Source organism: Schistocerca gregaria, unplaced genomic scaffold, assembly GCF_023897955.1.
Source record: "Schistocerca gregaria isolate iqSchGreg1 unplaced genomic scaffold, iqSchGreg1.2 ptg000131l, whole genome shotgun sequence".
Taxonomy (NCBI): Eukaryota; Metazoa; Arthropoda; class Insecta; order Orthoptera; family Acrididae; genus Schistocerca; species Schistocerca gregaria.
Genome location: NW_026061717.1, coordinates 1,239,536 through 1,260,305, shown reverse-complemented (window position 1 = coordinate 1,260,305; position 20,770 = coordinate 1,239,536). Strand labels below are relative to the sequence as shown.

The 20,770-nt window shown below is 45.1% G+C and overlaps 4 non-coding genes across 4 annotated transcripts; all 4 read left to right on the top strand.

Moving 5' to 3' along the window:
• Positions 1–753: 753 nt before the first annotated feature.
• On the top strand, positions 754–825 carry Trnat-agu (transfer RNA threonine (anticodon AGU)). Its single transcript has one exon. It is a non-coding gene; the product is annotated as a tRNA-Thr (tRNA).
• Positions 826–2,313: 1,488 nt separating this feature from the next.
• Trnat-agu (transfer RNA threonine (anticodon AGU)) lies at positions 2,314–2,385 on the top strand. The gene has a single exon. It is a non-coding gene; the product is annotated as a tRNA-Thr (tRNA).
• A 1,436-nt stretch (positions 2,386–3,821) lies between these two features.
• On the top strand, positions 3,822–3,893 carry Trnat-agu (transfer RNA threonine (anticodon AGU)). Its single transcript has one exon. It is a non-coding gene; the product is annotated as a tRNA-Thr (tRNA).
• A 7,078-nt stretch (positions 3,894–10,971) lies between these two features.
• On the top strand, positions 10,972–11,043 carry Trnat-agu (transfer RNA threonine (anticodon AGU)). The gene has a single exon. It is a non-coding gene; the product is annotated as a tRNA-Thr (tRNA).
• The last annotated feature ends 9,727 nt before the right edge of the window (positions 11,044–20,770 follow it).

The following is a 20,770-nucleotide window of genomic DNA, read 5'->3' as shown; positions in this document are numbered from 1 at the left end:
TAAGCATTTTCAGAGAGAAGAGGCAGTTTCGGAATGCCCTCTGACGTTTCTTTGTCAAGGAAGCCTATTTGCTTTAAGTGTGACAACAAAAAACAGCGATGAAGAAGGAAACAAACTGAACATAACTTCTGTTTCTACCTACTGAAGACTTCATTCTTTTTTCACATTATCAATAAGCCCAAAGAAGGGGTACATAAGTTTCTCCACGATAAAGGGATTAACTTTGTCTCATCAGTTTATGGTTATGTACATGGCGTGAGAAGCGGCCGCCGATGAAGGCGAATTATGGAGAGCGCAAGGATGGGCTAAAAGGGGTGATGGGAGGCCCACAAAAAAAAAAAAAAAAAAAAAAAAAGGTCGGTAGAGCATAAGGCTCTTAATCACATGGTCGTGAGTTCGAGCCCCACGCGGGGCGGAACGGAATTTTGTTCCTCTGCAGATGTAAATTACCGTTTTTCTGATTAACGTGATTAATGGAAATAGCAACTTTAAAATTTGCCTACGTCTCCGTCAGTCGCAAGGAAACTGTATTTGAAGGTGAAGGTGATTTTGTAGACATGTGTGAAAGACATGTTCTGAAATGCAAGTGGTGTTATTTGGAGAGCACTTCGTTTACGTGTCAGAAGTGTAGCCAAGCAGTAATGGGTCGCCATAGCTGCAAATATTAGACGGTAATATGAAGTGTTGTCAGCTGAAGTCTGATGATCCAGACGACCGTAAGGATGAAGTACGCAAAAGTACCGCAAGGGTTGCGCCTATTTAGCTCAGTGGCAGAGCACTGGTCTAGTAAACTAGGGGTCGTGAGTTCGATCCTCACAGGAGGCAGACAAATTTTGGATATCAGTTGCGCGTCGTGGACTTATAGCAAACAGTATCTGGGATGACGAACAATTAGCGAGAGGCGTTTTATTAAGAATTACTCTCAGATGTGACTAAGGCGAATGGCGCAGATAAAGCATTTGCCAAAGCGGTACAGCATAAGGTGGGACGGGGCAGTCTGAAATATATTTTATAGATGTATTTCTCACATAGCTCAGAGCCTTCCACGGTCGTCGTCGTCGTCGTCGACGTCGTCGTCGTCGTCGTCGTCGTCGTCGTCGTCGTCGTCGCCGCCGCCGACGCCGACGCCTCTTCTGCAGAAGTAGCATATGGCCATCGTAGCAAATGCGGCGAGGGACGCCCTGTCTTACATTTCCGAATGCACAAAGTGTGTGGTCTAGTTTCCCAGTCTATATTTGGTAGGTCTCGTAGCAGGTTGAATGTATCAAATGGGTGGAAAGAGCAAGGGGCAGCGGCTGTGTAGAACGAAAACACAACTCCTCAGTGGTGTGAGCGTTTTGAGATGAGTCGTATATAAGTTCCACTTGTTTGTCAGTGACCGTGTGGCCTAATGGATAAGGCGTCTGACTTCGTATCCGAAGATTGCGTGTTTTATTCCTCTCACGGTCGTGTTTTTCCAGATCTGAAAAAGAAACGTACAGTTTCAGTGTAGCACTTGAGCAGTACGAAACCGTGTGAATGTTGCTGTTGACCATTTTCTGCTTGGAGATGCTCTTGAGCTTGAAACACGCACAACAAGATCGGTGTTAACTAGCGAATTGGTTTGCATATTGCCGTCGCCGCGTGTTTTTGACTGGCACTTGCACATCTAAAATAACGTCGGAAAGTTACTCGTTCGGCTTATGAGTCACATCAAGTATGTGTGTTAATTTTGACGAAACTAGCTCTGCAGGTTGTCATGCAATTCTGTTACCTCTCAGAAATGATTATGAAATAAAAGTGAACTACGTGTCGAGTGGGACGTTAGGAAAACATTAGGAAACATGGAGAGGTTCTGTATGGGACCAATCAACCCAAACGAGTACCGTGTGACGTCCTAACCGGCATGTATTCACCGAGGCAGTGCAGCTAGCTCAGTCGGTAGAGCATAAGGCTCTAAATCACAGGGTCGTGGGTTCGAGCCCCACACGGGGCGGAACGGAATTTTGTTCCTCTGCAGATGTAAATTCCCGTTTTTCTGATTAACGTGATGTAATGGAAATAGCAACTTTAAACTTTGCCTACGTCTCCGTCAGTCCCTAGGAAACTGTATTTGAAGGTGAAGGTGATTTTGTAGACATGTGTGAAAGACATGTTCTGAAATGCAAGTGGTGTTATTTGGAGAGCACGTCGTTTACGTGTCAGATGTGTAGCCAAGCAGTAATGGGTCGCCATAGCTGCAAATATTAGACGGTAATATGAATTGTTGTCAGCTGAGGTCTGATGATCCAGACGACCGTAAGGACGAAGTACGCAAAAGTACCGCTAGGCCGCGCCTATTTAGCTCAGTGGCAGAGCACTAGTCTAGTAAACCAGGGGTCGTGAGTTCGATCCTCACAGGAGGCAAACGAATGTTGGACATCAGTTGCGCGTCGTGGCCTTATAGCAAACAGTATCTGGGATGACGAACAATTAGCGAGAGGCGTTTTATTAAGAATTACTCTCAGATGTGATTAAGGCGAATGGCGCAGATAAAGCATTTGCCAAAGCGGTACAGCATAAGGTGTGACGGGGCAGTCTGAAATATATTTTATAGGTGTATTTCTCACATATCTCAGAGCCTTCCGCGGTCGTCGTCGTCGTCGTCGTCGTCGTCCCCTCTTCTGCAGAAGTAGCAAATGGCCATCGTAGCAAATGCGCCGAGGGACGCCCTGCCTTCAATTCCGAATGCACAAAGTGTGTGGCCTAGTTTCCCACTCTATATTTGGTAGGTCTCGTAACAAGTTGAATGTATCAAATGGGTGGAAAGAGCAAGGGGCAGCGGCTGTGTAGAACGAAAACACAACTCCTCAGTGGTGTGAGCGTTTTGAGATGAGTCGTATATAAGTTCCACTTGTTTGTCAGTGACCGTGTGGCCTAATGGATAAGGCGTCTGACTTCGTATCCGAAGATTGCGTGTTTTATTCCTCTCACGGTCGTGTTTTTCCAGATCTGAAAAAGAAACATACAGTTTCAGTGTAGCACTTGAGCAGTACGAAACCGTGTGAATGTTGCTGTTCACCATTTTCTGCTTGGAGATGCTCTTGAGCTTGAAACACGCACAACAAGATCGGTGTTAACTAGCGAATAGGTTTGCATATTGCCGTCGCCGCGTGTTTTTGACTGGCACTTGCACATCTAAAATAACGTCGGAAAGTTACTCGTTCGGCTTATGAGTCACATCAAGTATGTGTGTTAATTTTGACGAAACTAGCTCTGCAGGTTGTCATGCAATTCGGTTACCTCTCAGAAATGATTATGAAATAAAAGTGAACTACGTGTCGAGTGTGACGTTAGTAAAACATTAGGAAACATGGAGAGGTTCTGTATGGGACCAATCAACCCAAACGAGTACCGTGTGACGTCCTAACCGGCATGTATTCACCGAGGCAGTGCGGCTAGCTCAGTCGGTAGAGCATAAGGCTCTTAATCACAGGGTCGTGGGTTCGATCCCCTCACGGGGCGGAACGGAATTTTGTTCCTCTGCAGATGTAAATTCCCGTTTTTCTGATTAACGTGATGTAATGGAAATAGCAACTTTAAACTTTGCCTACGTCTCCGTCAGTCCCTAGGAAACTGTATTTGAAGGTGAAGGTGATTTTGTAGACATGTGTGAAAGACATGTTCTGAAATGCAAGTGGTGTTATTTGGAGAGCACATCGTTTACGTGTCAGATGTGTAGCCAAGCAGTAATGGGTCGCCAAAGCTGCAAATATTAGACGGTAATATGAATTGTTGTCAGCTGAGGTCTGATGATCCAGACGACCGTAAGGACGAAGTACGCAAAAGTACCGCTAGGCCGCGCCTATTTAGCTCAGTGGCAGAGCACTAGTCTAGTAAACCAGGGGTCGTGAGTTCGAACCTCACAGGAGGCAAACGAATGTTGGACATCAGTTGCGCGTCGTGGCCTTATAGCAAACAGTATCTGGGATGACGAACAATTAGCGAGAGGCGTTTTATTAAGAATTACTCTCAGATGTGATTAAGGCGAATGGCGCAGATAAAGCATTTGCCAAAGCGGTACAGCATAAGGTGTGACGGGGCAGTCTGAAATATATTTTATAGGTGTATTTCTCACATATCTCAGAGCCTTCCGCGGTCGACGTCGTCGTCGTCGTCGTCGTCGTCGCCTCTTCTGCAGAAGTAGCAAATGGCCATCGTAGCAAATGCGCCGAGGGACGCCCTGCCTTCAATTCCGAATGCACAAAGTGTGTGGCCTAGTTTCCCACTCTATATTTGGTAGGTCTCGTAACAAGTTGAATGTATCAAATGGGTGGAAAGAGCAAGGGGCAGCGGCTGTGTAGAACGAAAACACAACTCCTCAGTGGTGTGAGCGTTTTGAGATGAGTTGTATATAAGTTCCACTTGTTTGTCAGTGACCGTGTGGCCTAATAGATAAGGCGTCGGACTTCGTATCCGAAGATTGTGTGTTTTGTTCCTCTCACGGTCGTGTTTTTCCAGTTCTGAAAAAGAAACATTTCGTTTTAGTGTAGCACATGAGCAGTACGAAACCGTGTGAATGTTGCTGTTGACCATTTTCTGCTTGGAGATGCTCTTGAGCTTGAAACACGCACAACAAGACCGGTGTTAACTAGCGAATTGGTTTGCATATTGCCGCCGCCGAGTGTTTTTGACTGGCACTTGCACATCTAAAATAACGTCGGAAAGTAACTCGTTCGGCTTATGAGTCACATGAATTATGTGTGTTAATTTTGACGAAACTAGCTCTGCAGGTTGTCATGCAATTCTGTTACCTCTCAGAAATGATTATGAAATAAAAGTGAACTACGTGACGAGTATGACGTTAGGAAAACATTAGGTCACATGGAGAGGTTCTGTATGGGACCAATCAACCCAAACGAGTACTGTGTGACGTGCTAACCGGCATGTATTCACCGAGGCAGCGCGGCTAGCTCAGTCGGCTCTTAATCCCTGGGTCGTTGGTTCGAGCCCCACGCGGGGCGGAACGGAATTTTGTTCCTCTGCAGATGTAAATTACCGTTTTTCTGATTAACGTGATGTAATGGAAATAGCAACATTAAACTTTGCCTACGTCTCCGTCAGTCGCAAGGAACTGTATTTGAAGGTGAAGGTGATTTTGTAGACTTGTGTGAAAGACATGTTCTGAAATGCAAGTGGTGTTATTTGGAGAGCACATCGTTTACGTGTCAGATGTGTAGCCAAGCAGTAATGGGTCGCCATAGCTGCAAATATTAGACGGTAATATGAAGTGTTGTCAGCTGAGGTCTGATGATCCAGACGACCGTATGGACGAAGTACGCAAAAGTACCGCTAGGCCGCGCCTATTTAGCTCAGTGGCAGAACACTAGTCTAGTAAACCAGGGGTCGTGAGTTCGATCCTCACAGGAGGCAAACGAATTTTGGACATCAGTTGCGCGTCGTGGCCTTATAGCAAACAGTATCTGGGATGACGAACAATTAGCAGCTTCGGAGCCTCCTGCTCAAGTTTCGCCTCCTTGTAGTCCATGTTTGCCGGAAGCTAGTATTGATGTAGACCAGTCCGTTTGGTCGGATGTTTCCCCCGCGACCCCGGACCCTGACTGTGGACCGGCGCGGGTGGTGTCGGATACAGAACTTGACCCTCCTACGTCACCGGTGGCTGCCGCTTCCTTGCCCGTCATCCGACGCAAGTTGCGCGTTCAGGCGAACGTCAATGCTGTTCGTAAAAAACTGAAACGTAATGTATCCGCGGAAGGGGGTAGCAGTCCCCTTCCCTCGGATGCCTCCGTCTCCCCTACTATGGACTGTGATGTTGATGCGTCGGTGTAGGTGGTTTCTTCTCTCGCTTCTCTTTCCATGGTTCAAGCATACACCTTTATTACCTTAAATGTTAACCGTATTGAGTCCGACGTTCGCATTGCCTCTTTGCGGCAGTTTCTCTACGACTCCTGTGCGGACGTAGTATTTTTGCAGGAAATATTGTTTTCTGATCTCTCTCTACCTGGATTTCAAACTGTTTTTAATGTCGCACCGGAAAACTCAACAGGAACAGCTCTTTTCTTTCGAGAAGGTATTCCTGTTACTGACATGGAATTCCTTGACTCTGGCCGTGGGATTGGTTGTCGTCTTTTTGATCTCTGCCTAGTTGTTTTGTATGCCCCCTCTGGTTCGGATCGCACTGTGGCTCGATCGCGCTTTTATAAGGAAGAGCTTATTTGTCTTTTGCGCAAAAGTCCTCGGAGTCTTCTGCTCGGAGGCGATTTTAATTGTGTTTTACGCCCTGAAGACCAGTCCCCCAATTTTAATTATTGCCGAGATTTTCAAGACTTGGTTCGTACGATGCACTTGCGTTATGTTTGGGAACACAAATATCCAACCCTGGTGAAATTTACGTATTTTACCGCGTCCCCATGCAGTAGACTCGACAGATTCTACTTTTTTGATTTTTTATGGGATACAATTCCTTCTGTCGATGTTATTCCTACTAGTTTTTCTGACCATTGTTCTTTTAGTGCAACTGTAAATCTTAGTCACCAACCTGCAAAACTTTATCGTTCCCAACGGATGTTAAATGTTTCCCACCTTGCCGACAGTGCCATTGATGAAGTTGTAAGTGCCGTGTGGGAGCGATGTCTTCGCTCTGTCCCACGTTACCCCTCCTTGCTCGTTTGGTGGACTGCGTTTGCCAAGCCCAAGATTCGTCAGTCTTTGATTTTTTACTGTGCCGCAAGGGCGCGTGATTTTAAGAACACGTATGAATTTTACTACTCTGTCCTGCGTGAACTGTATGACGCGGCGGGTCCTTCTCCTCTGCGGATCCATGATGTTCGTCGTATTAAAGCCAAGCTCTTGACCCTCAAACGACGACAGTTGGATGGTCTGCGAGTAAAGTCGAAACCTCACTCTCCTGTTGAAGGTGAACTGACTTCTTTGTACCACCTGCTGCGGCATCAGACTCGACGTCGTCGCACCTTCATCTCTTCTCTTATGGTGGATGATGGACGACAGCTTATTGCACAGGAGGAAATGACTCGTGCTCTTCATCAGTATTACGCTAGTCTCTATTCTGCCGATGATTCTGGTGCATCACTTTCTGATGATGTCCTTGAGGATCTTCCTGCGACGATCACGCCTGACGCGAACGGCGACTTTCTCCGGGAGTTCCAGGCAGATGATGTTTTCGATTTTATTGCTCGCACTCCGTCCGGCAAATCGCCGGGTCCAGACGGCCTGCCTAAAGAATTTTATCTCCGTTTTTGGCCTCTTTTGGGTGGCACTTTTACGCAGATTTTAAATGAGATTGTCAGGGGGATGGATGTGCCAGCCGATTTTAAAGTAGGGAAAATTGTTTTAATTCCGAAGTCCACTGCTCGTTTATCTACTGCCAATCTTCGTCCGCTCACATTGCTGAACTTTGATTACAAGACAGCTGCTAGAGCGCTCAATAGTCGATTGTCTTCTCTGCTTCGGGGTGTGATTGGTGCACATCAATGTTGTTTTCCTGGTAGATCTATTCTGACCCCAGTAGCCGAATATCGGGATGTTGTCTCGGTTGCGGCGGTTACAAACGTTCATTGTGCCTTTGCTTTCCTCGATTTTTACAAGGCTTTTGATCACGTCAGTCATGTGTTTTTAAACCGTGTTTTAGATACAACAGGTTTTAACGCTTCATCACGTGGTGTTCTTGGTAATTTGTATAGGGGAATAACTGCTCGGGTGTCAGTCAATGGGCAGCTAACGCCGCCCATTGCTATCCGCCGAGGGGTACCTCAGGGTAGTCCGCTCTCTATGTCTCTATTCATATTGTCCCTGGAACCGCTGCTTCGGACTCTTGCTTTCAAGCTCCAGGGTATGACCCTCTCTGGTGGGAAGTTCACTGTTAAGGCGTACGCGGACGATGTCGTTGTTCTCCTCCGTCAACGTGATGATATCACATTGTTGAAAGGGGTAGTTGATGCATACTGTTGTGTCTCTGGAGCGCGTCTCAATCACGGTAAATGTAAGTTCCTTGATATTCGAGGGTTTCGCGATGCTGATGTCCCTTGGGCCACTTTTGTCGATCGCCATACGTCATTGGGGATTAGCATTGATCGGTGTCCCATAAAAATGGCGGCTCTTAATTGGAAATCTGTCACCGAGAAGATACAGGGGGCTCTGATGGTCCATGAGCAGCGGTCTGCTACCATTTTGCAAAAAGTCAGAATTTTAGACACGTACGTGTTATGTAAAGCCTATTATGTTGCTCAGCTGTTCCCACTTCCCATTATGGTGGCGAAAAGGTTGCGCCAATTGTCTAGCAGGTTTATATGGAAGGGTCATCTATTCAAGTTGCGTTACGAGGTTATGACGAAACCGCGTATCTCCGGAGGCTTGGGCCTCACTGACATTACTCGCAAGGCATCTGATTGTACGTCCGCCGTACGACTCTCATTGTTACGCAAGAAGTGACTTCAATTACATCCAGACTTTTTACTGTTCTGCGTCCAAAGAGCCTTGCTCCACCTGTCGACGTCGGTCGCCTCAATTTTAAGTTGAAACACGTCCGGGAATTTTATATTGCGGTTAGTTACCTCGGTGACGTCTTCTTGCGATGACTGGTGCCAACAACCAAGAGCTTGATTGCCCATTGTGAGGGGCTGGCTGGTCCCAATCCAATCGAACTGGCGTCTCCATCAGTGTCCTGGAGGAACATCTGGAAGAATGTTAGTCTGCCGATCCACTCAATGGCTGTGGCGTCCACATGGTGTAGGGTAGTTAATGGTTTGGTCCCCACCAACGTACGACTGTAACGTATTGGTCTTTCTGACACGGACAACTGCACTCGGTGTGGTCTCCTGGACACACTTGAGCATCGATTCACCTGCAGTTGGCACCTTGCTAATTGGCTTTGGCTCAGGAAACAACTGGCTTTTGCCACTAGGACTGCCAAAACCGCTTATACCATTGACATCATCGTACGGCCCGATTCTTCCCTTTATCCGCGAACGAAGCTCAATACCGTTATGTGCTTGCTTGGACACTTCGTACATTTTGTCAATAGTTGTCATGAAGAGGATGAACACCTAATGTTTCGGCAGTACATCCTTACTGCTTACTGGAACCGATTGAACTTGCCAGGACTCCGTAAAGATTTTACAAATATGCTTAGCCTGACATTTGAAAGGGAGGGTGTTGGCTAAGGTCGCCTGTGTGAGCCGATTTCTTTTATACTGTAGCTGGTTTTGCCGCCTTTATGTAAAAATATTCTCTACACCTGGACTGAAGTTTACGTTGACCTTTAGGGCGAACAAAAAAAAAAAAAAAAAATGGATAAGGCGTCGGACATCGGATCTGAAGATTACAGGTTCGAATGCTGTCACTCTCGGTTTTCTTCCAGTTCTGAAAAAGAAACATACCGTTTTAATGTAGCAATTGAGAAGTACGAAACCGTCTAAAAAAAAAAAAAAAAAAAAAAAAAAGTGGCTGAGCACTGGTCTAGTAAACCAGGGGTCGTGAGTTCCATCCTCACAGTAGGCAGACGAATTTTGGATATCAGTTGCGACTCGTGGCCTTATAGCAAACAGTATCTGGGATAACGAACAATTAGCGAGAGGCGTTTTATTAAGAATTATCCTCAGATGTGATTAAGGCGAATGGCGCAGATACAGCATTTGCCAAACCGGTACAGCATAAGGTGGGACGGGGCAGTCTGAAATATATTTTATAGATGTATTTCTCACATATCTCAGAGCATTCCGCGGTCGTCGTCGTCGTCGTCGTCGTCGTCGTCGTCGTCGTCGTCGCCGCCGCCGCCGCCGCCGCCGCCGCCACTTCTGCAGAAGTAGCAAATGGCCATCGTAGCAAATGCGGCGAGGGACGCCCTGCCTTCGATTCCAAATGCACAAAGTGTGTGGTCTTGTTTCCCAGTCTATATTTGGTAGGTCTCGTAACAGGTTGAATGTATCAAGTGGGTGGGAAAGAGCAAGGGGCAGCGGCTGTGTAGAACGAAAACACAACTCCTCAGTGGTGTGAGCGTTTTGAGGTGAGTCGTATATATGTTACAATTGATTGTCAGTGACCGTGTGGACTAATGGATAAGGCGTCGGTCTTCGGATCTGAAGATTACAGGTTCGAATCCTGTCACGCTCGTGTTTTTCCAGTTCTGAAACAGAAACATACCGATTTTGTGTAGCACTAGAGCAGTACGAAACCGTGTGAATGTTGCTGTTGACCATTTTCTGCTTGGAGATGCTCTTCAGCCTGAAACACGCACAACAAGAGCGGTGTTAAATAGCGAATTGGTTGGCAGAGAGCCGTCGCCGCGAGTTTTTGACTGGCTCTTGCTCATCTAAAACAACGTCGGAAAGTAACTCGTTCGGCTTATGAGTCACATCAAGTATGTGTGCCAATTTTGACGAAACTAGCTGTGCAAGTTGTCATGCAATTCTTTTATCTCTCAGAAATGATTATGAAATAAAAGTGAACTACGTGACGAGTGTGATGTTAGGAAAACATTAATCAGCATGGAGAATTTCTGTATGGGACCAATCAACCCATACGAGTAATGTGTGACGTGCTAACCGGCACGTATTCACCGAGGCAGCGCGGCTACCTCAGCCGGTAGAGCATGAGGCTCTTAATCTCTCGGTCGTGGGTTCGAGCCCCACGCTTGGCGGAACGGAATTTTGTTCCTCTGCAGATGTAAATTACCGTTTTTCTGATTAATGTGATGTAATGGAAATAGCAACTTTAAACTTTGCCTACGTCTCCGTTAGTCGCAAGGAAACTGTATCTGAAGGTGAAGGTGATTTTGTAGACATGTGTGAAAGACATGTTCGGAAATGCCAGTGGTGTTATTTTGAGAGCACTTCGTTTACGTGTCAGATGTGTAGCCAAGCAGAAATGGGTCGCCATAGCTGAAAATATTAGACGGTAATATGAAGTGTTGTCAGCTGAAGTCTGATGATCCAGACGACCGTAAGGACGAAGTACGCAAAAGTATCGCTAGATTGCGCCTCTTTAGCTCAGTGGCAGAGCACTGGTCTAGTATACCAGGGGTCGTGAGTTCGATCCTCACAGAAGGCACACGAATTTTGGATATCAGTTGAGCGTCGTGGCCTTATAGCAAACAGTATCTGGCTTTTGCAGAAGTAGCAAATGGCCATCGTAGCAAATGCGGCGAGGGACGCCCTGCCCTCGATTCCGAATGCACAAAGTGTGTGGTCTTGTTTCCCAGTATATATTTGGTTGGTCTCGTAACAGGTTGAATGTATCAAGTGCGTGGGAAAGAGCAAGGGGCAGCGGCTGTGTAGAACGAAAACACAACTCCTCAGTGGTGTGAGCGTATTGAGATGAATCATATTTAAGTTACACTTGTTTGTCCTTGACCGTGTGTCCTAATGGATAAGGGGTCGGACTTCGGATCCGAAGATTGGAGGGTCGAATCTTCTAACGGTCCTGTTTTTCCAGTTCTAAAAATGAAACATATCGTTTTAGTGTAGCAATTGAGCAGTGAGAAACCGTCTGAATGTTGCTGTTGACCATTTTCTGCTTTGATCGTTCCCGGGAAAACCAGTAGTAGTTACCGAAAGCACATCTGGAGGCATTCTGTAATCTGTAGAGTTTCAGAGTGTCGATGAAACACTGAAAGTGCACCGGGATTGAATACAACAAACACATTGTAAACTTTCCTCCATGGGTGTAATGTCTCACACTGTCTACCCATTGATCGTTCCCTGGAAGACCAGTAGTAGCTTCCGAAACACATCTGGAGGCATTCTGTAATCTGTGGACATTCAGAGTATTGATGAAACACAGATATAGCATCGGGATTGAATACAACATTCACCATGAGGACTTATCTCCATGGTTGTAATGTCTCAAACTCTCTACGGTTTGTTCGATTCCTGGTAGACCAGTAGTAGTTTCCCAAGCACATCTCGAAGCATTCTGTAATCTGCGGACATTCAGAGTGTTAATGAAACAAAGAAATTGCATCGGGATTGTATACAAGAAGCATCATGCGGACTTTTCTCCATGGGAGTAATGTCACAATCTGTCTACTCTTTGCACGTTCGCTGGAAGACCTGTAGTAGTTTCCGAAACACATCTGGTGGGATTCTGTAGTCTGTGAACCTTCATAGTGTTGATGAAACACAGATATCTCATCGGGATTGAATACAACAATCACAATGAAGACTTTTCTCTATGGGAGTAATGTCTCAAACTGTCTGCATTTTGATCGTTCCCTGGAAGACCAGTAGTAACTGCCAAAGCACATCTGGAGGCATTCTGTAATATGTGGACCTTCTTAGTGATGATGAAACACAGAAATTGCACCGCGATTATATACAACAAACACCATGCGCAGATACCACCATGGGAGTAATGTCTCAAACTGTCTACGCCTTGATCGTTCCCAGGAAGACCAGTAGTAGTTTCCGAGTAACATCTTTATACATTCTGTAATCTGTGGACCTTCAGAGGGTTGATGAAACACTGAAATTGCATCGGGATTGAATACAACAGGCACCATGCGGACTTTTCTCTATGGGAGTAATGTCTCAAAGTGTCTACGCTTTGATCGTTCCCTGGAAGACCAGTAGCAGTTGCCGAAGCACATCTGGAGGCATTCTGTAATCTGTGGACCTTCAGAGTGTTGACGAAACATAGATATTGCATCGGTATTGAATACAAAAGGCACCATTGCGGACTTTTCTCCATGTGAGTAATGTCTCAAACTGTCTACGGTTTGTTCGATACCTGGAAGACCAGTAGTAGTTCCCGGGTCACATCTGGAGGCATTCTGTAATCTGTGGAGCTTAAGAGTGATGATGAAACACAGAAATTGCATCCTGATTGAAACAACAGGCACCATTCGGACATTTCTCCATGGGAGTAATGTCTCAAAATGTCTACGCTTTGATCGTTCCCTGGAAGACCAGTAGTAGTTCCGAAGCACATCTGGAGGCATTCTGTAATCTGTGGAGGTTCAGAGTGTTGATGAAACACAGAAATTGCACCGCGATTAAATACAACAAACACCATGCGCAGTTTCCTCCATGGGAGTAATGTCTCAAATTGTCTATGCTTTGATCGATTCCTGGAAGACCAGTAGTAGTTTCCGAAGCACATCTGGAGGCATTCTGTGACCTGTTGGCATTCTGAGTGTTGATGAAAAACAGAAATTGCAACGGAATTTAATACAACAGGCACCATGCGGACTTTTCACCGTGGGAATAATGTCCCAACCTGTCTACGCTTTGATAATTCCCTGTAAGACCAGTAGTAGTTTCCAAAGCACGTCTGGAGGCCTTCTGTGATCTGTGGAACTTCAGAGTGTTGATGAAACATAGATATTGCATCGGGATTGAATACAGCAGGTACCATGCGGATTTTTCTCCATTTGAGTAATGTCTCAAACGGTCTACGCTTTCATCGTTCCCTGGAGGACCAGTAGTAGCTTCCGAAGCACATCTTGAGCATACAGTTATCTGTGGAGCTTATGAGTGTCGTTGAAACACAGAAATTGCATCGGGATTGAAAACAACAGGCACCATACGAACTTTTCTCCATGGGAGTAATGTCTCAAACTGTCTACGCCTTGCATGATTCCTGGAAAACCAATAGTAGTTTCCGAAACACATCTGGAGTCATTCTGTAATCTGAGGACCTTCACAGTGCTGATGAAACACAGACATTGCAGCGGCATTGAATACAACAGACAAAATGCTCACTTTTCTCCATGGGAGTAATATCTCAAACTGTCTGCGATTTGATCGTTCCCTGGAAGACCACTTAGTAGTTTCCGAAGCACAACTGGAGGCATTCTTTAATCTGTGGACCTTCAGAGTGTTGATGAAATACTGATATTGCATCGGGATTGAACACAGCAGGCACCATGCGGACTTTTCTTCATGGGAGTAATGTCTCAAACTGTCTACGCTTTGATCGTTTCCTGGAAGACCAGTAGTACTTTCCGAGTAACATCTTTATTCATTCTGTAATCAGTGGTCCTTCAGAGTGTTGATGAAACACTGAAACTGCATCACGATTGAATACAACAGGCACCATGCCGACTTTCCTCCATGGGAGAATCGTCTCAAACTGTCTACGCTTTGATCGATCCCTGGCAGACCAGTAGTTGTTTCCGAAAAACGTCTGGAGCCATTCTGTAATCTGAGGAACTTCAGAGTGTTAATAAAACACAGAAATTGCATCGGGATTGAATAGAAGACTCACCATGAGGACTTTTCTCCATGGGAGTAATGTCTCAAACTGTCTACGCTTTGATCGTTCCCTGGAAGACCAATAATAGTTTCCGAAGCACATCTGGAGGCATTCTGTAATCTGTGAACTTTGAGAGTTTTGATGAAACACTGAAATTGCATCGGGAATGAATACAACACGCACCATGCTGTCTTTCCTCCATGGGAGTAACGACTCAAACTGTCTACGCTTTGAACGAATCCTGGGAGACCAGTAGTTGTTTCCGAAACACATCTGGATGCATTCTGTAATCTGAGGACCTTCAGAGTGTTGATGAAACACAGAAATTGCACCGCGATTAAATACAACAAACAGCATGCGCAGTTTCCCCCATGGGAGTAATGTGTAAAATTGTCTACGCTTTGGTCGTTCCCTGGAAGACCAATAGTACCTTCCGAAGCACATCTTCAGCATACGGTAATCTGTGGAGCTTCAGAGTGTTGATGGAACACAGAAATTGCATCGGGATTGAATACAACAGGCACCATACGAACATTTCTCCATGGGAGTATTATCTCAAACTGTCTACCCCTTGATCGATTCCTGGAAAACCAGTAGTAGTTTCCGAAACTCATCTGGAGGCATTCTGTAATCTGAGGACCTTCACAGTGCTGATGAAACACAGAAATTGCAGCGGCATTGAATACAACAGACACCATCCTCATTTTTCTCCATGGGAGTAATATCTAAACTATCTACGATTTGATAGTTCCCTGGAAGACCAGTAGTAGTTTCTGAAACACATCGGGAGGCATTCCGCAATCTGTGGATCTTCAGAGTGTTCATGAAACACAGAAATTGCATCGGGATTGAATACAACAGGCACCATGCGGACTTTTCCTCATGGGAGTAATGTCTCAAACCGTCTACATTTTGATCGTTCCCTGGAAGACCAGTAGTAGTTTTTGGAGCACATGTGGAGGCATTCAGTAATCTGTGGATCTTAAGAGTGTTGATGAAACACAGAAATTGCACCGCGATTAAATACAACAAACAGCATGCGCAGTTTCCCCCATGGGAGTAATGTGTAAAATTGTCTACGCTTTGATCGTTCCCTGGAAAACCAGCAGTAGTTTCCGAAGCACATCTGGAGGAATTCTGTAATCTGTGGACCTTCAGAGTGTTGATGAAACACAGAAATTGCATAGGTATTGAATACAACAGGCACCATACGAACTTTTCTCCATAGGAGTAATGTCTCAAACTGTCTACGCCTTGATCGTTCCCTGGAAGACCAGTAGTAGTTTCCGAGTAACATCTTTATTCATTCTGTAATCTGAGGACCTTCAGAGTGTTGATGAAACACAGAAATTGCATCGGAATTGAATACAACAGGCATCATGCGGACTTTCCTCCATGAGAGTAATGTCTCAAACTGTCTACGCTTTGATCGTTCCCTGAAAACCAGTAGTAGTTTTCGGAGCACATCTGGAGGCATTCTGTGACCTGTCGACCTTCACATTGCTGATGAAACACAGACATGCAGCGGCATTGAATACAACAGACACCATGCTCACTTATCTCCATGGGAGTAATATCTCAAACTGTCTACGTTTTGATCGTTCCCTGGAAGACCAGTAGTAGTTTGCGAATCACATCTGGAGGCATTCTGTAGTCTGGGAACCTTCAGAGTGTTGATGAAACACAGAAATTTTTATCGGGATTGAATACTACAGGCACCATGCGGTCTTTTCTACATGGGAGTAATGTCTCAAACTGTCAACGCTTTGATCGATACCTGGAAGACCAGTAGTATTTTCCGAAACACATCTAGAGGCATTCAGTAATCTAAGAACCTTCAGAGTGTTGATAAAACACAGAAATTGCATGGGGATTGAATATAACATGTTCCATGCTCACTTTGCTCCATTTGAGTAATGTCTCAAACTGTCTACGCTTTGATCGCTCCCTGAAAGACCAGTAGCAGTTTTCGTAGCACATCTATAGGCATTCTGTGATCCGTGGACCTTCGCTGTGCTGATGAAACACAGACATTGCATCGGCAATTAATACAACATTCACCATGCTCAATTTTTTCCATTTGAGTAATGTCTCTAACTGTCTGCGCTTTGATCGTTCCCTGGAAGACCAGCAGTATTTTCCGATGCACATCTGGAGGCATTTTGTAATCTGTGGGGCTTAAGAGTGATGATGAAACACAGAAATTGCATCCTGATTGAATACAACAGGCACCATTCGGACTTTTCTCCATGTGAGTAGTGTCTTAAACGTTCTACGCTTTGATCGTTCCCTGGAAGACCAGTAGTAGTTTTCGAAGCACATCTGGAGGCATTCTGTATTCAGTGAACCTTCAGAGAGTTGATGAAATACTGAAATTGCATCATGATTGAATACAGCAGGCACCATCGGACTTTTCTCCATGGTAGTAATGTTTCAAACTGTCTACGCTTTGATCGCTCCCTGGAAGACCAGTAGTAGTTTCCGAAGCACATCTGGAGGTATTCTGTAATCTGTGAACTTTGAGAGTGTTGATGAAACACAGAAATTTCATCGGGATTGAATACAAGAGGCACCATGCGGACTTTTCATCATGTGAGTAAAGTCTCAAACAGTCTGCGCTTTGATCGTTCCCTGGAAGACCTGTAGTAGTTTTCGGAGCACATCTGGAGGCATTCTGTAATCTGTGAACGTTCAGAGTGTTGATGAAACACAGAAATTTCATCGCGATTGAATACAACCGGCACCATTCGCACTTTCCTCCTTGGGAGTAATGTCTCAAACTGTTTACGCTTTGATCGTTCCCTGTAGGACCAGTAGTAGCTATCGGAGCACATCTGGAGGCATTCTGTGATCTGTGGACCTTTAGAGTGTTGATGAAACATTGAAATTGCATCGGGATTGAATACAACAAGCACCATGGGGACTTATCTCCATGGGAATAATGTCTCAAACTGTCTGCGGTTTGTTCGATTCCTTGAAGACCAGTAGTAGATTCCCAAGCCCATCTGGAAGAATTCTGTAATCTGTGGTCCTTCAGAGTGTTGATGAAACACTGAAATTTCATCAGGATTGAATACAACAGGCACCATGCGGAATTTCCTCCATGGGAGTAATGTCTCAAACTGTCTACGACTTGACGTTCCCTGAAAAACCAGTAGCAGTTTCAGAAGCACATGTGGAGGCATTCGGTAAAAACTGGGGAGCTTAAGAGTGTTGATGAAACACAGTATTTGCATCGGGAGTCGATACAACAGGCACCATTCGGACTTTTCTCCATGGGAGTATTGTCTCAAACTGTCTACGCTTTGATCGTTCCCTGGAAGACCTGTAGTAGTTTCAGAACCAAATCTGGACGCATTCCATAATCTGTGGATTTTCAGAGTGTTGATGAAACACAGAAATTGCAACGTGATTAAATACCACAGGCGCCATGCGGACTTTTCTCCTTGGAGTAATGTCTCAAACTGTCTACGCTTTGATCGTTCCCTGGAAGGTCAGTAGTAGTTTCCGACTCACATCTGGAGGCATTCTGAAATCTGAAGACCTTCAGAGTGTTGATGAACCACAGAAATTGCACCAGGATTGAATACAACAGGCACCATCCGCACTTTCCTCCATGGGAGTAATGTCTCAAACTCTCTACGGTTTGTTCGATTCCTGGAAGACCAGTAGTAGTTTCCCAAGCCCATCTGGAAGAATTCTGTAATCTGTGGTCCTTCAGAGTGTTAATGAAACAAAGATATTGCATCATGATTGTATACAAGAGGCACCATGAGGACTTTTTCTCCATGGGAGTAATGTCACAAACTGTTTACGCTTTGATCGTTCCCTGGAAGACCAGTAGTAGCTTCCGAAGCACATTTTGAGCATTCGGTAATCTGCTGAACTTCAGAGTGTTGATGAAACACAGAAATTGCACCGGGATTGAATACAACAAGCACCATGTGCACTTTCCTCCATGGGAGTAATGGCTCAAACTGTCTACGCTTTGATCGTTCCTTGGGAGACCAGTAGTAGTTTCCGAGCACATCTGGAGGCATTCTGTAATTTGTGAACCTGCCGAGTGTTGATGAAACACAGAAATTTCATCGGGATTGAATACAACATTCACCATGCGGACTTTTCTCTATGGGAGTAATGTACCAAACTGTCTACGCTTTGATCGATACCTGGGAGATCAGTAGTAGTTTCCGAAACACATCTGGAGGCATTCTGTAATCCGAGGACCTTCAGTGTGTTGATGAGACACAGATATTGCATCGGGATTGAATACAACAATCATCAAGCCGACTTTCCCTCATGGAAGTAGTGTCTAAATCTGTCTACGCTTCGATCGTTCCCTGGAAGACCAGTAGTAGTTTTTGGAGCACATCTGGAGGCATTCTGTGACCTGTGGACCTTCACAGTGCTGATGAGACACAGACATTACATCGCGATTGAATACTACAGGTACCATCCGGACTTTTCTGCATGGGAGTAATGTCTCAAACTGTCTACGGTTTGTTCGATTCCTGGAAGACCAGTAGAAGATTCCCAAGCACATCTGGAAGCATTCTGTAATCTGTGGACCTTCAGAGTGTCAATAAAACAAAGAAATTGCATCGGGACTGAATACAAGAGGCACAATGCGGACTTACCTCCATGGGAGTTATGTCTCCAACTGACTACGTTTTGATCATACCGTGGAAGACCGGTAGTAGTTTCCGAAGCGCATCTGGAGGCATTCTGTAATCTGTGGAGCTTACGAGTGATGATGAAACACAGAAATTTCATCGGGATTGAATACAACGGGCATAATGCGGACTTTTCTCTATGGGAGTATTGTCTCAAATTGTCTACGGTTTGTTCGATTCGTGGAAGACCAGTAGTAGCTCCTGAGTCACATCTGGAGGCATTCTCTAATCTGTGGACTTTCATAGTGTTGATGAAACATTGATATTGCATGCGGATTGAATACAACTGGCAGCATGCATACTTTTTTCCATGTGAGTAATGTCTCAAACTGTCAACGGTATTTTCTATATCTGGAAGACCTGTAGTAGTTCCCGAGTCACATCTGAGACACTCTGTAATCTGTGGACCTTCAGAGTGTTGATGAAACATAGATATTGCATCTGTATTGAATACAACAGGCCCCATGCGGGCTTTTCTCCATGGGAGTAATGTCTCAAACTGTCTACGCTATGATCGTTCCCTGGAAGACCAGTAGAAGTTGCCGAAGCACATCTGGAGGTATTCTGTAATCTGTGCACCTTCAGAGTGCTGTTGAAACACAGAAATTTCATCGTGATTGATTACAACAGGCACCATCCGGACGTTTCTCCATGGGAGTAATGTCTGAAACTATATACGGATTGTTCGATTCCTGGAAGACCAGTAGTAGATTCCCAAGCACATCTGGAAGCATTCTAAAATCTGTGGACCTTCGGAGTGTTAATGAAACAAAGAAATTGCATCGGGATTGAATACAACAGGCAGCGTTCCCACTTTTCTCCATGGGAGTAATGTCTCAAACTGTCTACGCTTTGATCGTTCCCTGGAAGACCAGAAGTTGTTTCCCAAGCACATCTGGAAGCATTCTGTAATCTGTGGAGTTTCAGAGTGTTGACGAATTACAGAAATTGCATCGGGATTGAATACAACAGGCACCATGCGAATTTTACTCCATGGCAGTAATGTCTAAAAGTGTCTACGCTTTGATAGTTCCCTGGAAGACCAGTAGTAGTTTCCGAGTCACATCTGGACTCATTCAGTAATGTGTGGAGCTTCTGAGTGTTGATGAAACACTGATATTGCTTTGGGATTGAATACAACAGACACCATTCGGACTTTCCTCCATTGGAAGAATGTCTCAAACTGTCTACGCTTTGATCTTTCCCTGGAAGACCAGTATTAGTTTTCGGAACAAATCTGGAGGCATTCTGTGATCTGTGGACCTTCACAGTGCTGATGAAACACAGACATTGCATCGGCATTGAATACAACAAGCACCATGCTCACTTTTCTCCATGGGAGTAAGTCTGAAACTGTCTACGCTTTGATTGTTCCCTCGAAGACCAGTAGTAGTTTCCGAAGCACATCTTGAGGCATTCGGTAATCTGTGGAGCTTCAGAGCGTTGATGAAAGACAGAAGAGGCATCGGGATTGAATACAACAGACACCATGCGGACTTTTCTCCATGGGAGTAATGTCTCAAACTGTCTACGCTTTGATCATTCCCTGGAAGACCAGTAGTAGTTTCCGAGCCACATCTTTATTCATTTTGTAATCTGTGGACCTTCAGAGTGTTGATGAAACACTGATATTGCTTCGGGATTGAATACAACGGGCACCATGAGGACTTTTCTCCATGGGAGTAAATTCTCAAACAATCTGCACTTTAATCGTTCCCGTAAAAATCAGTAGTAGTTTCCGAAGCACATCTTGAGGCATTCGGTAATCTGTGGAGCTTCAGAGCGTTGATGAAAGACAGAAGTGGCATCGGGATTGAATACAACAGACACCATGCGGACTTTTCTCCATGGGAGTAACGTCTCAAAGTGTCTACACTTTGATCGTTCCCTTCAAGACCAGTAGTAGCTTC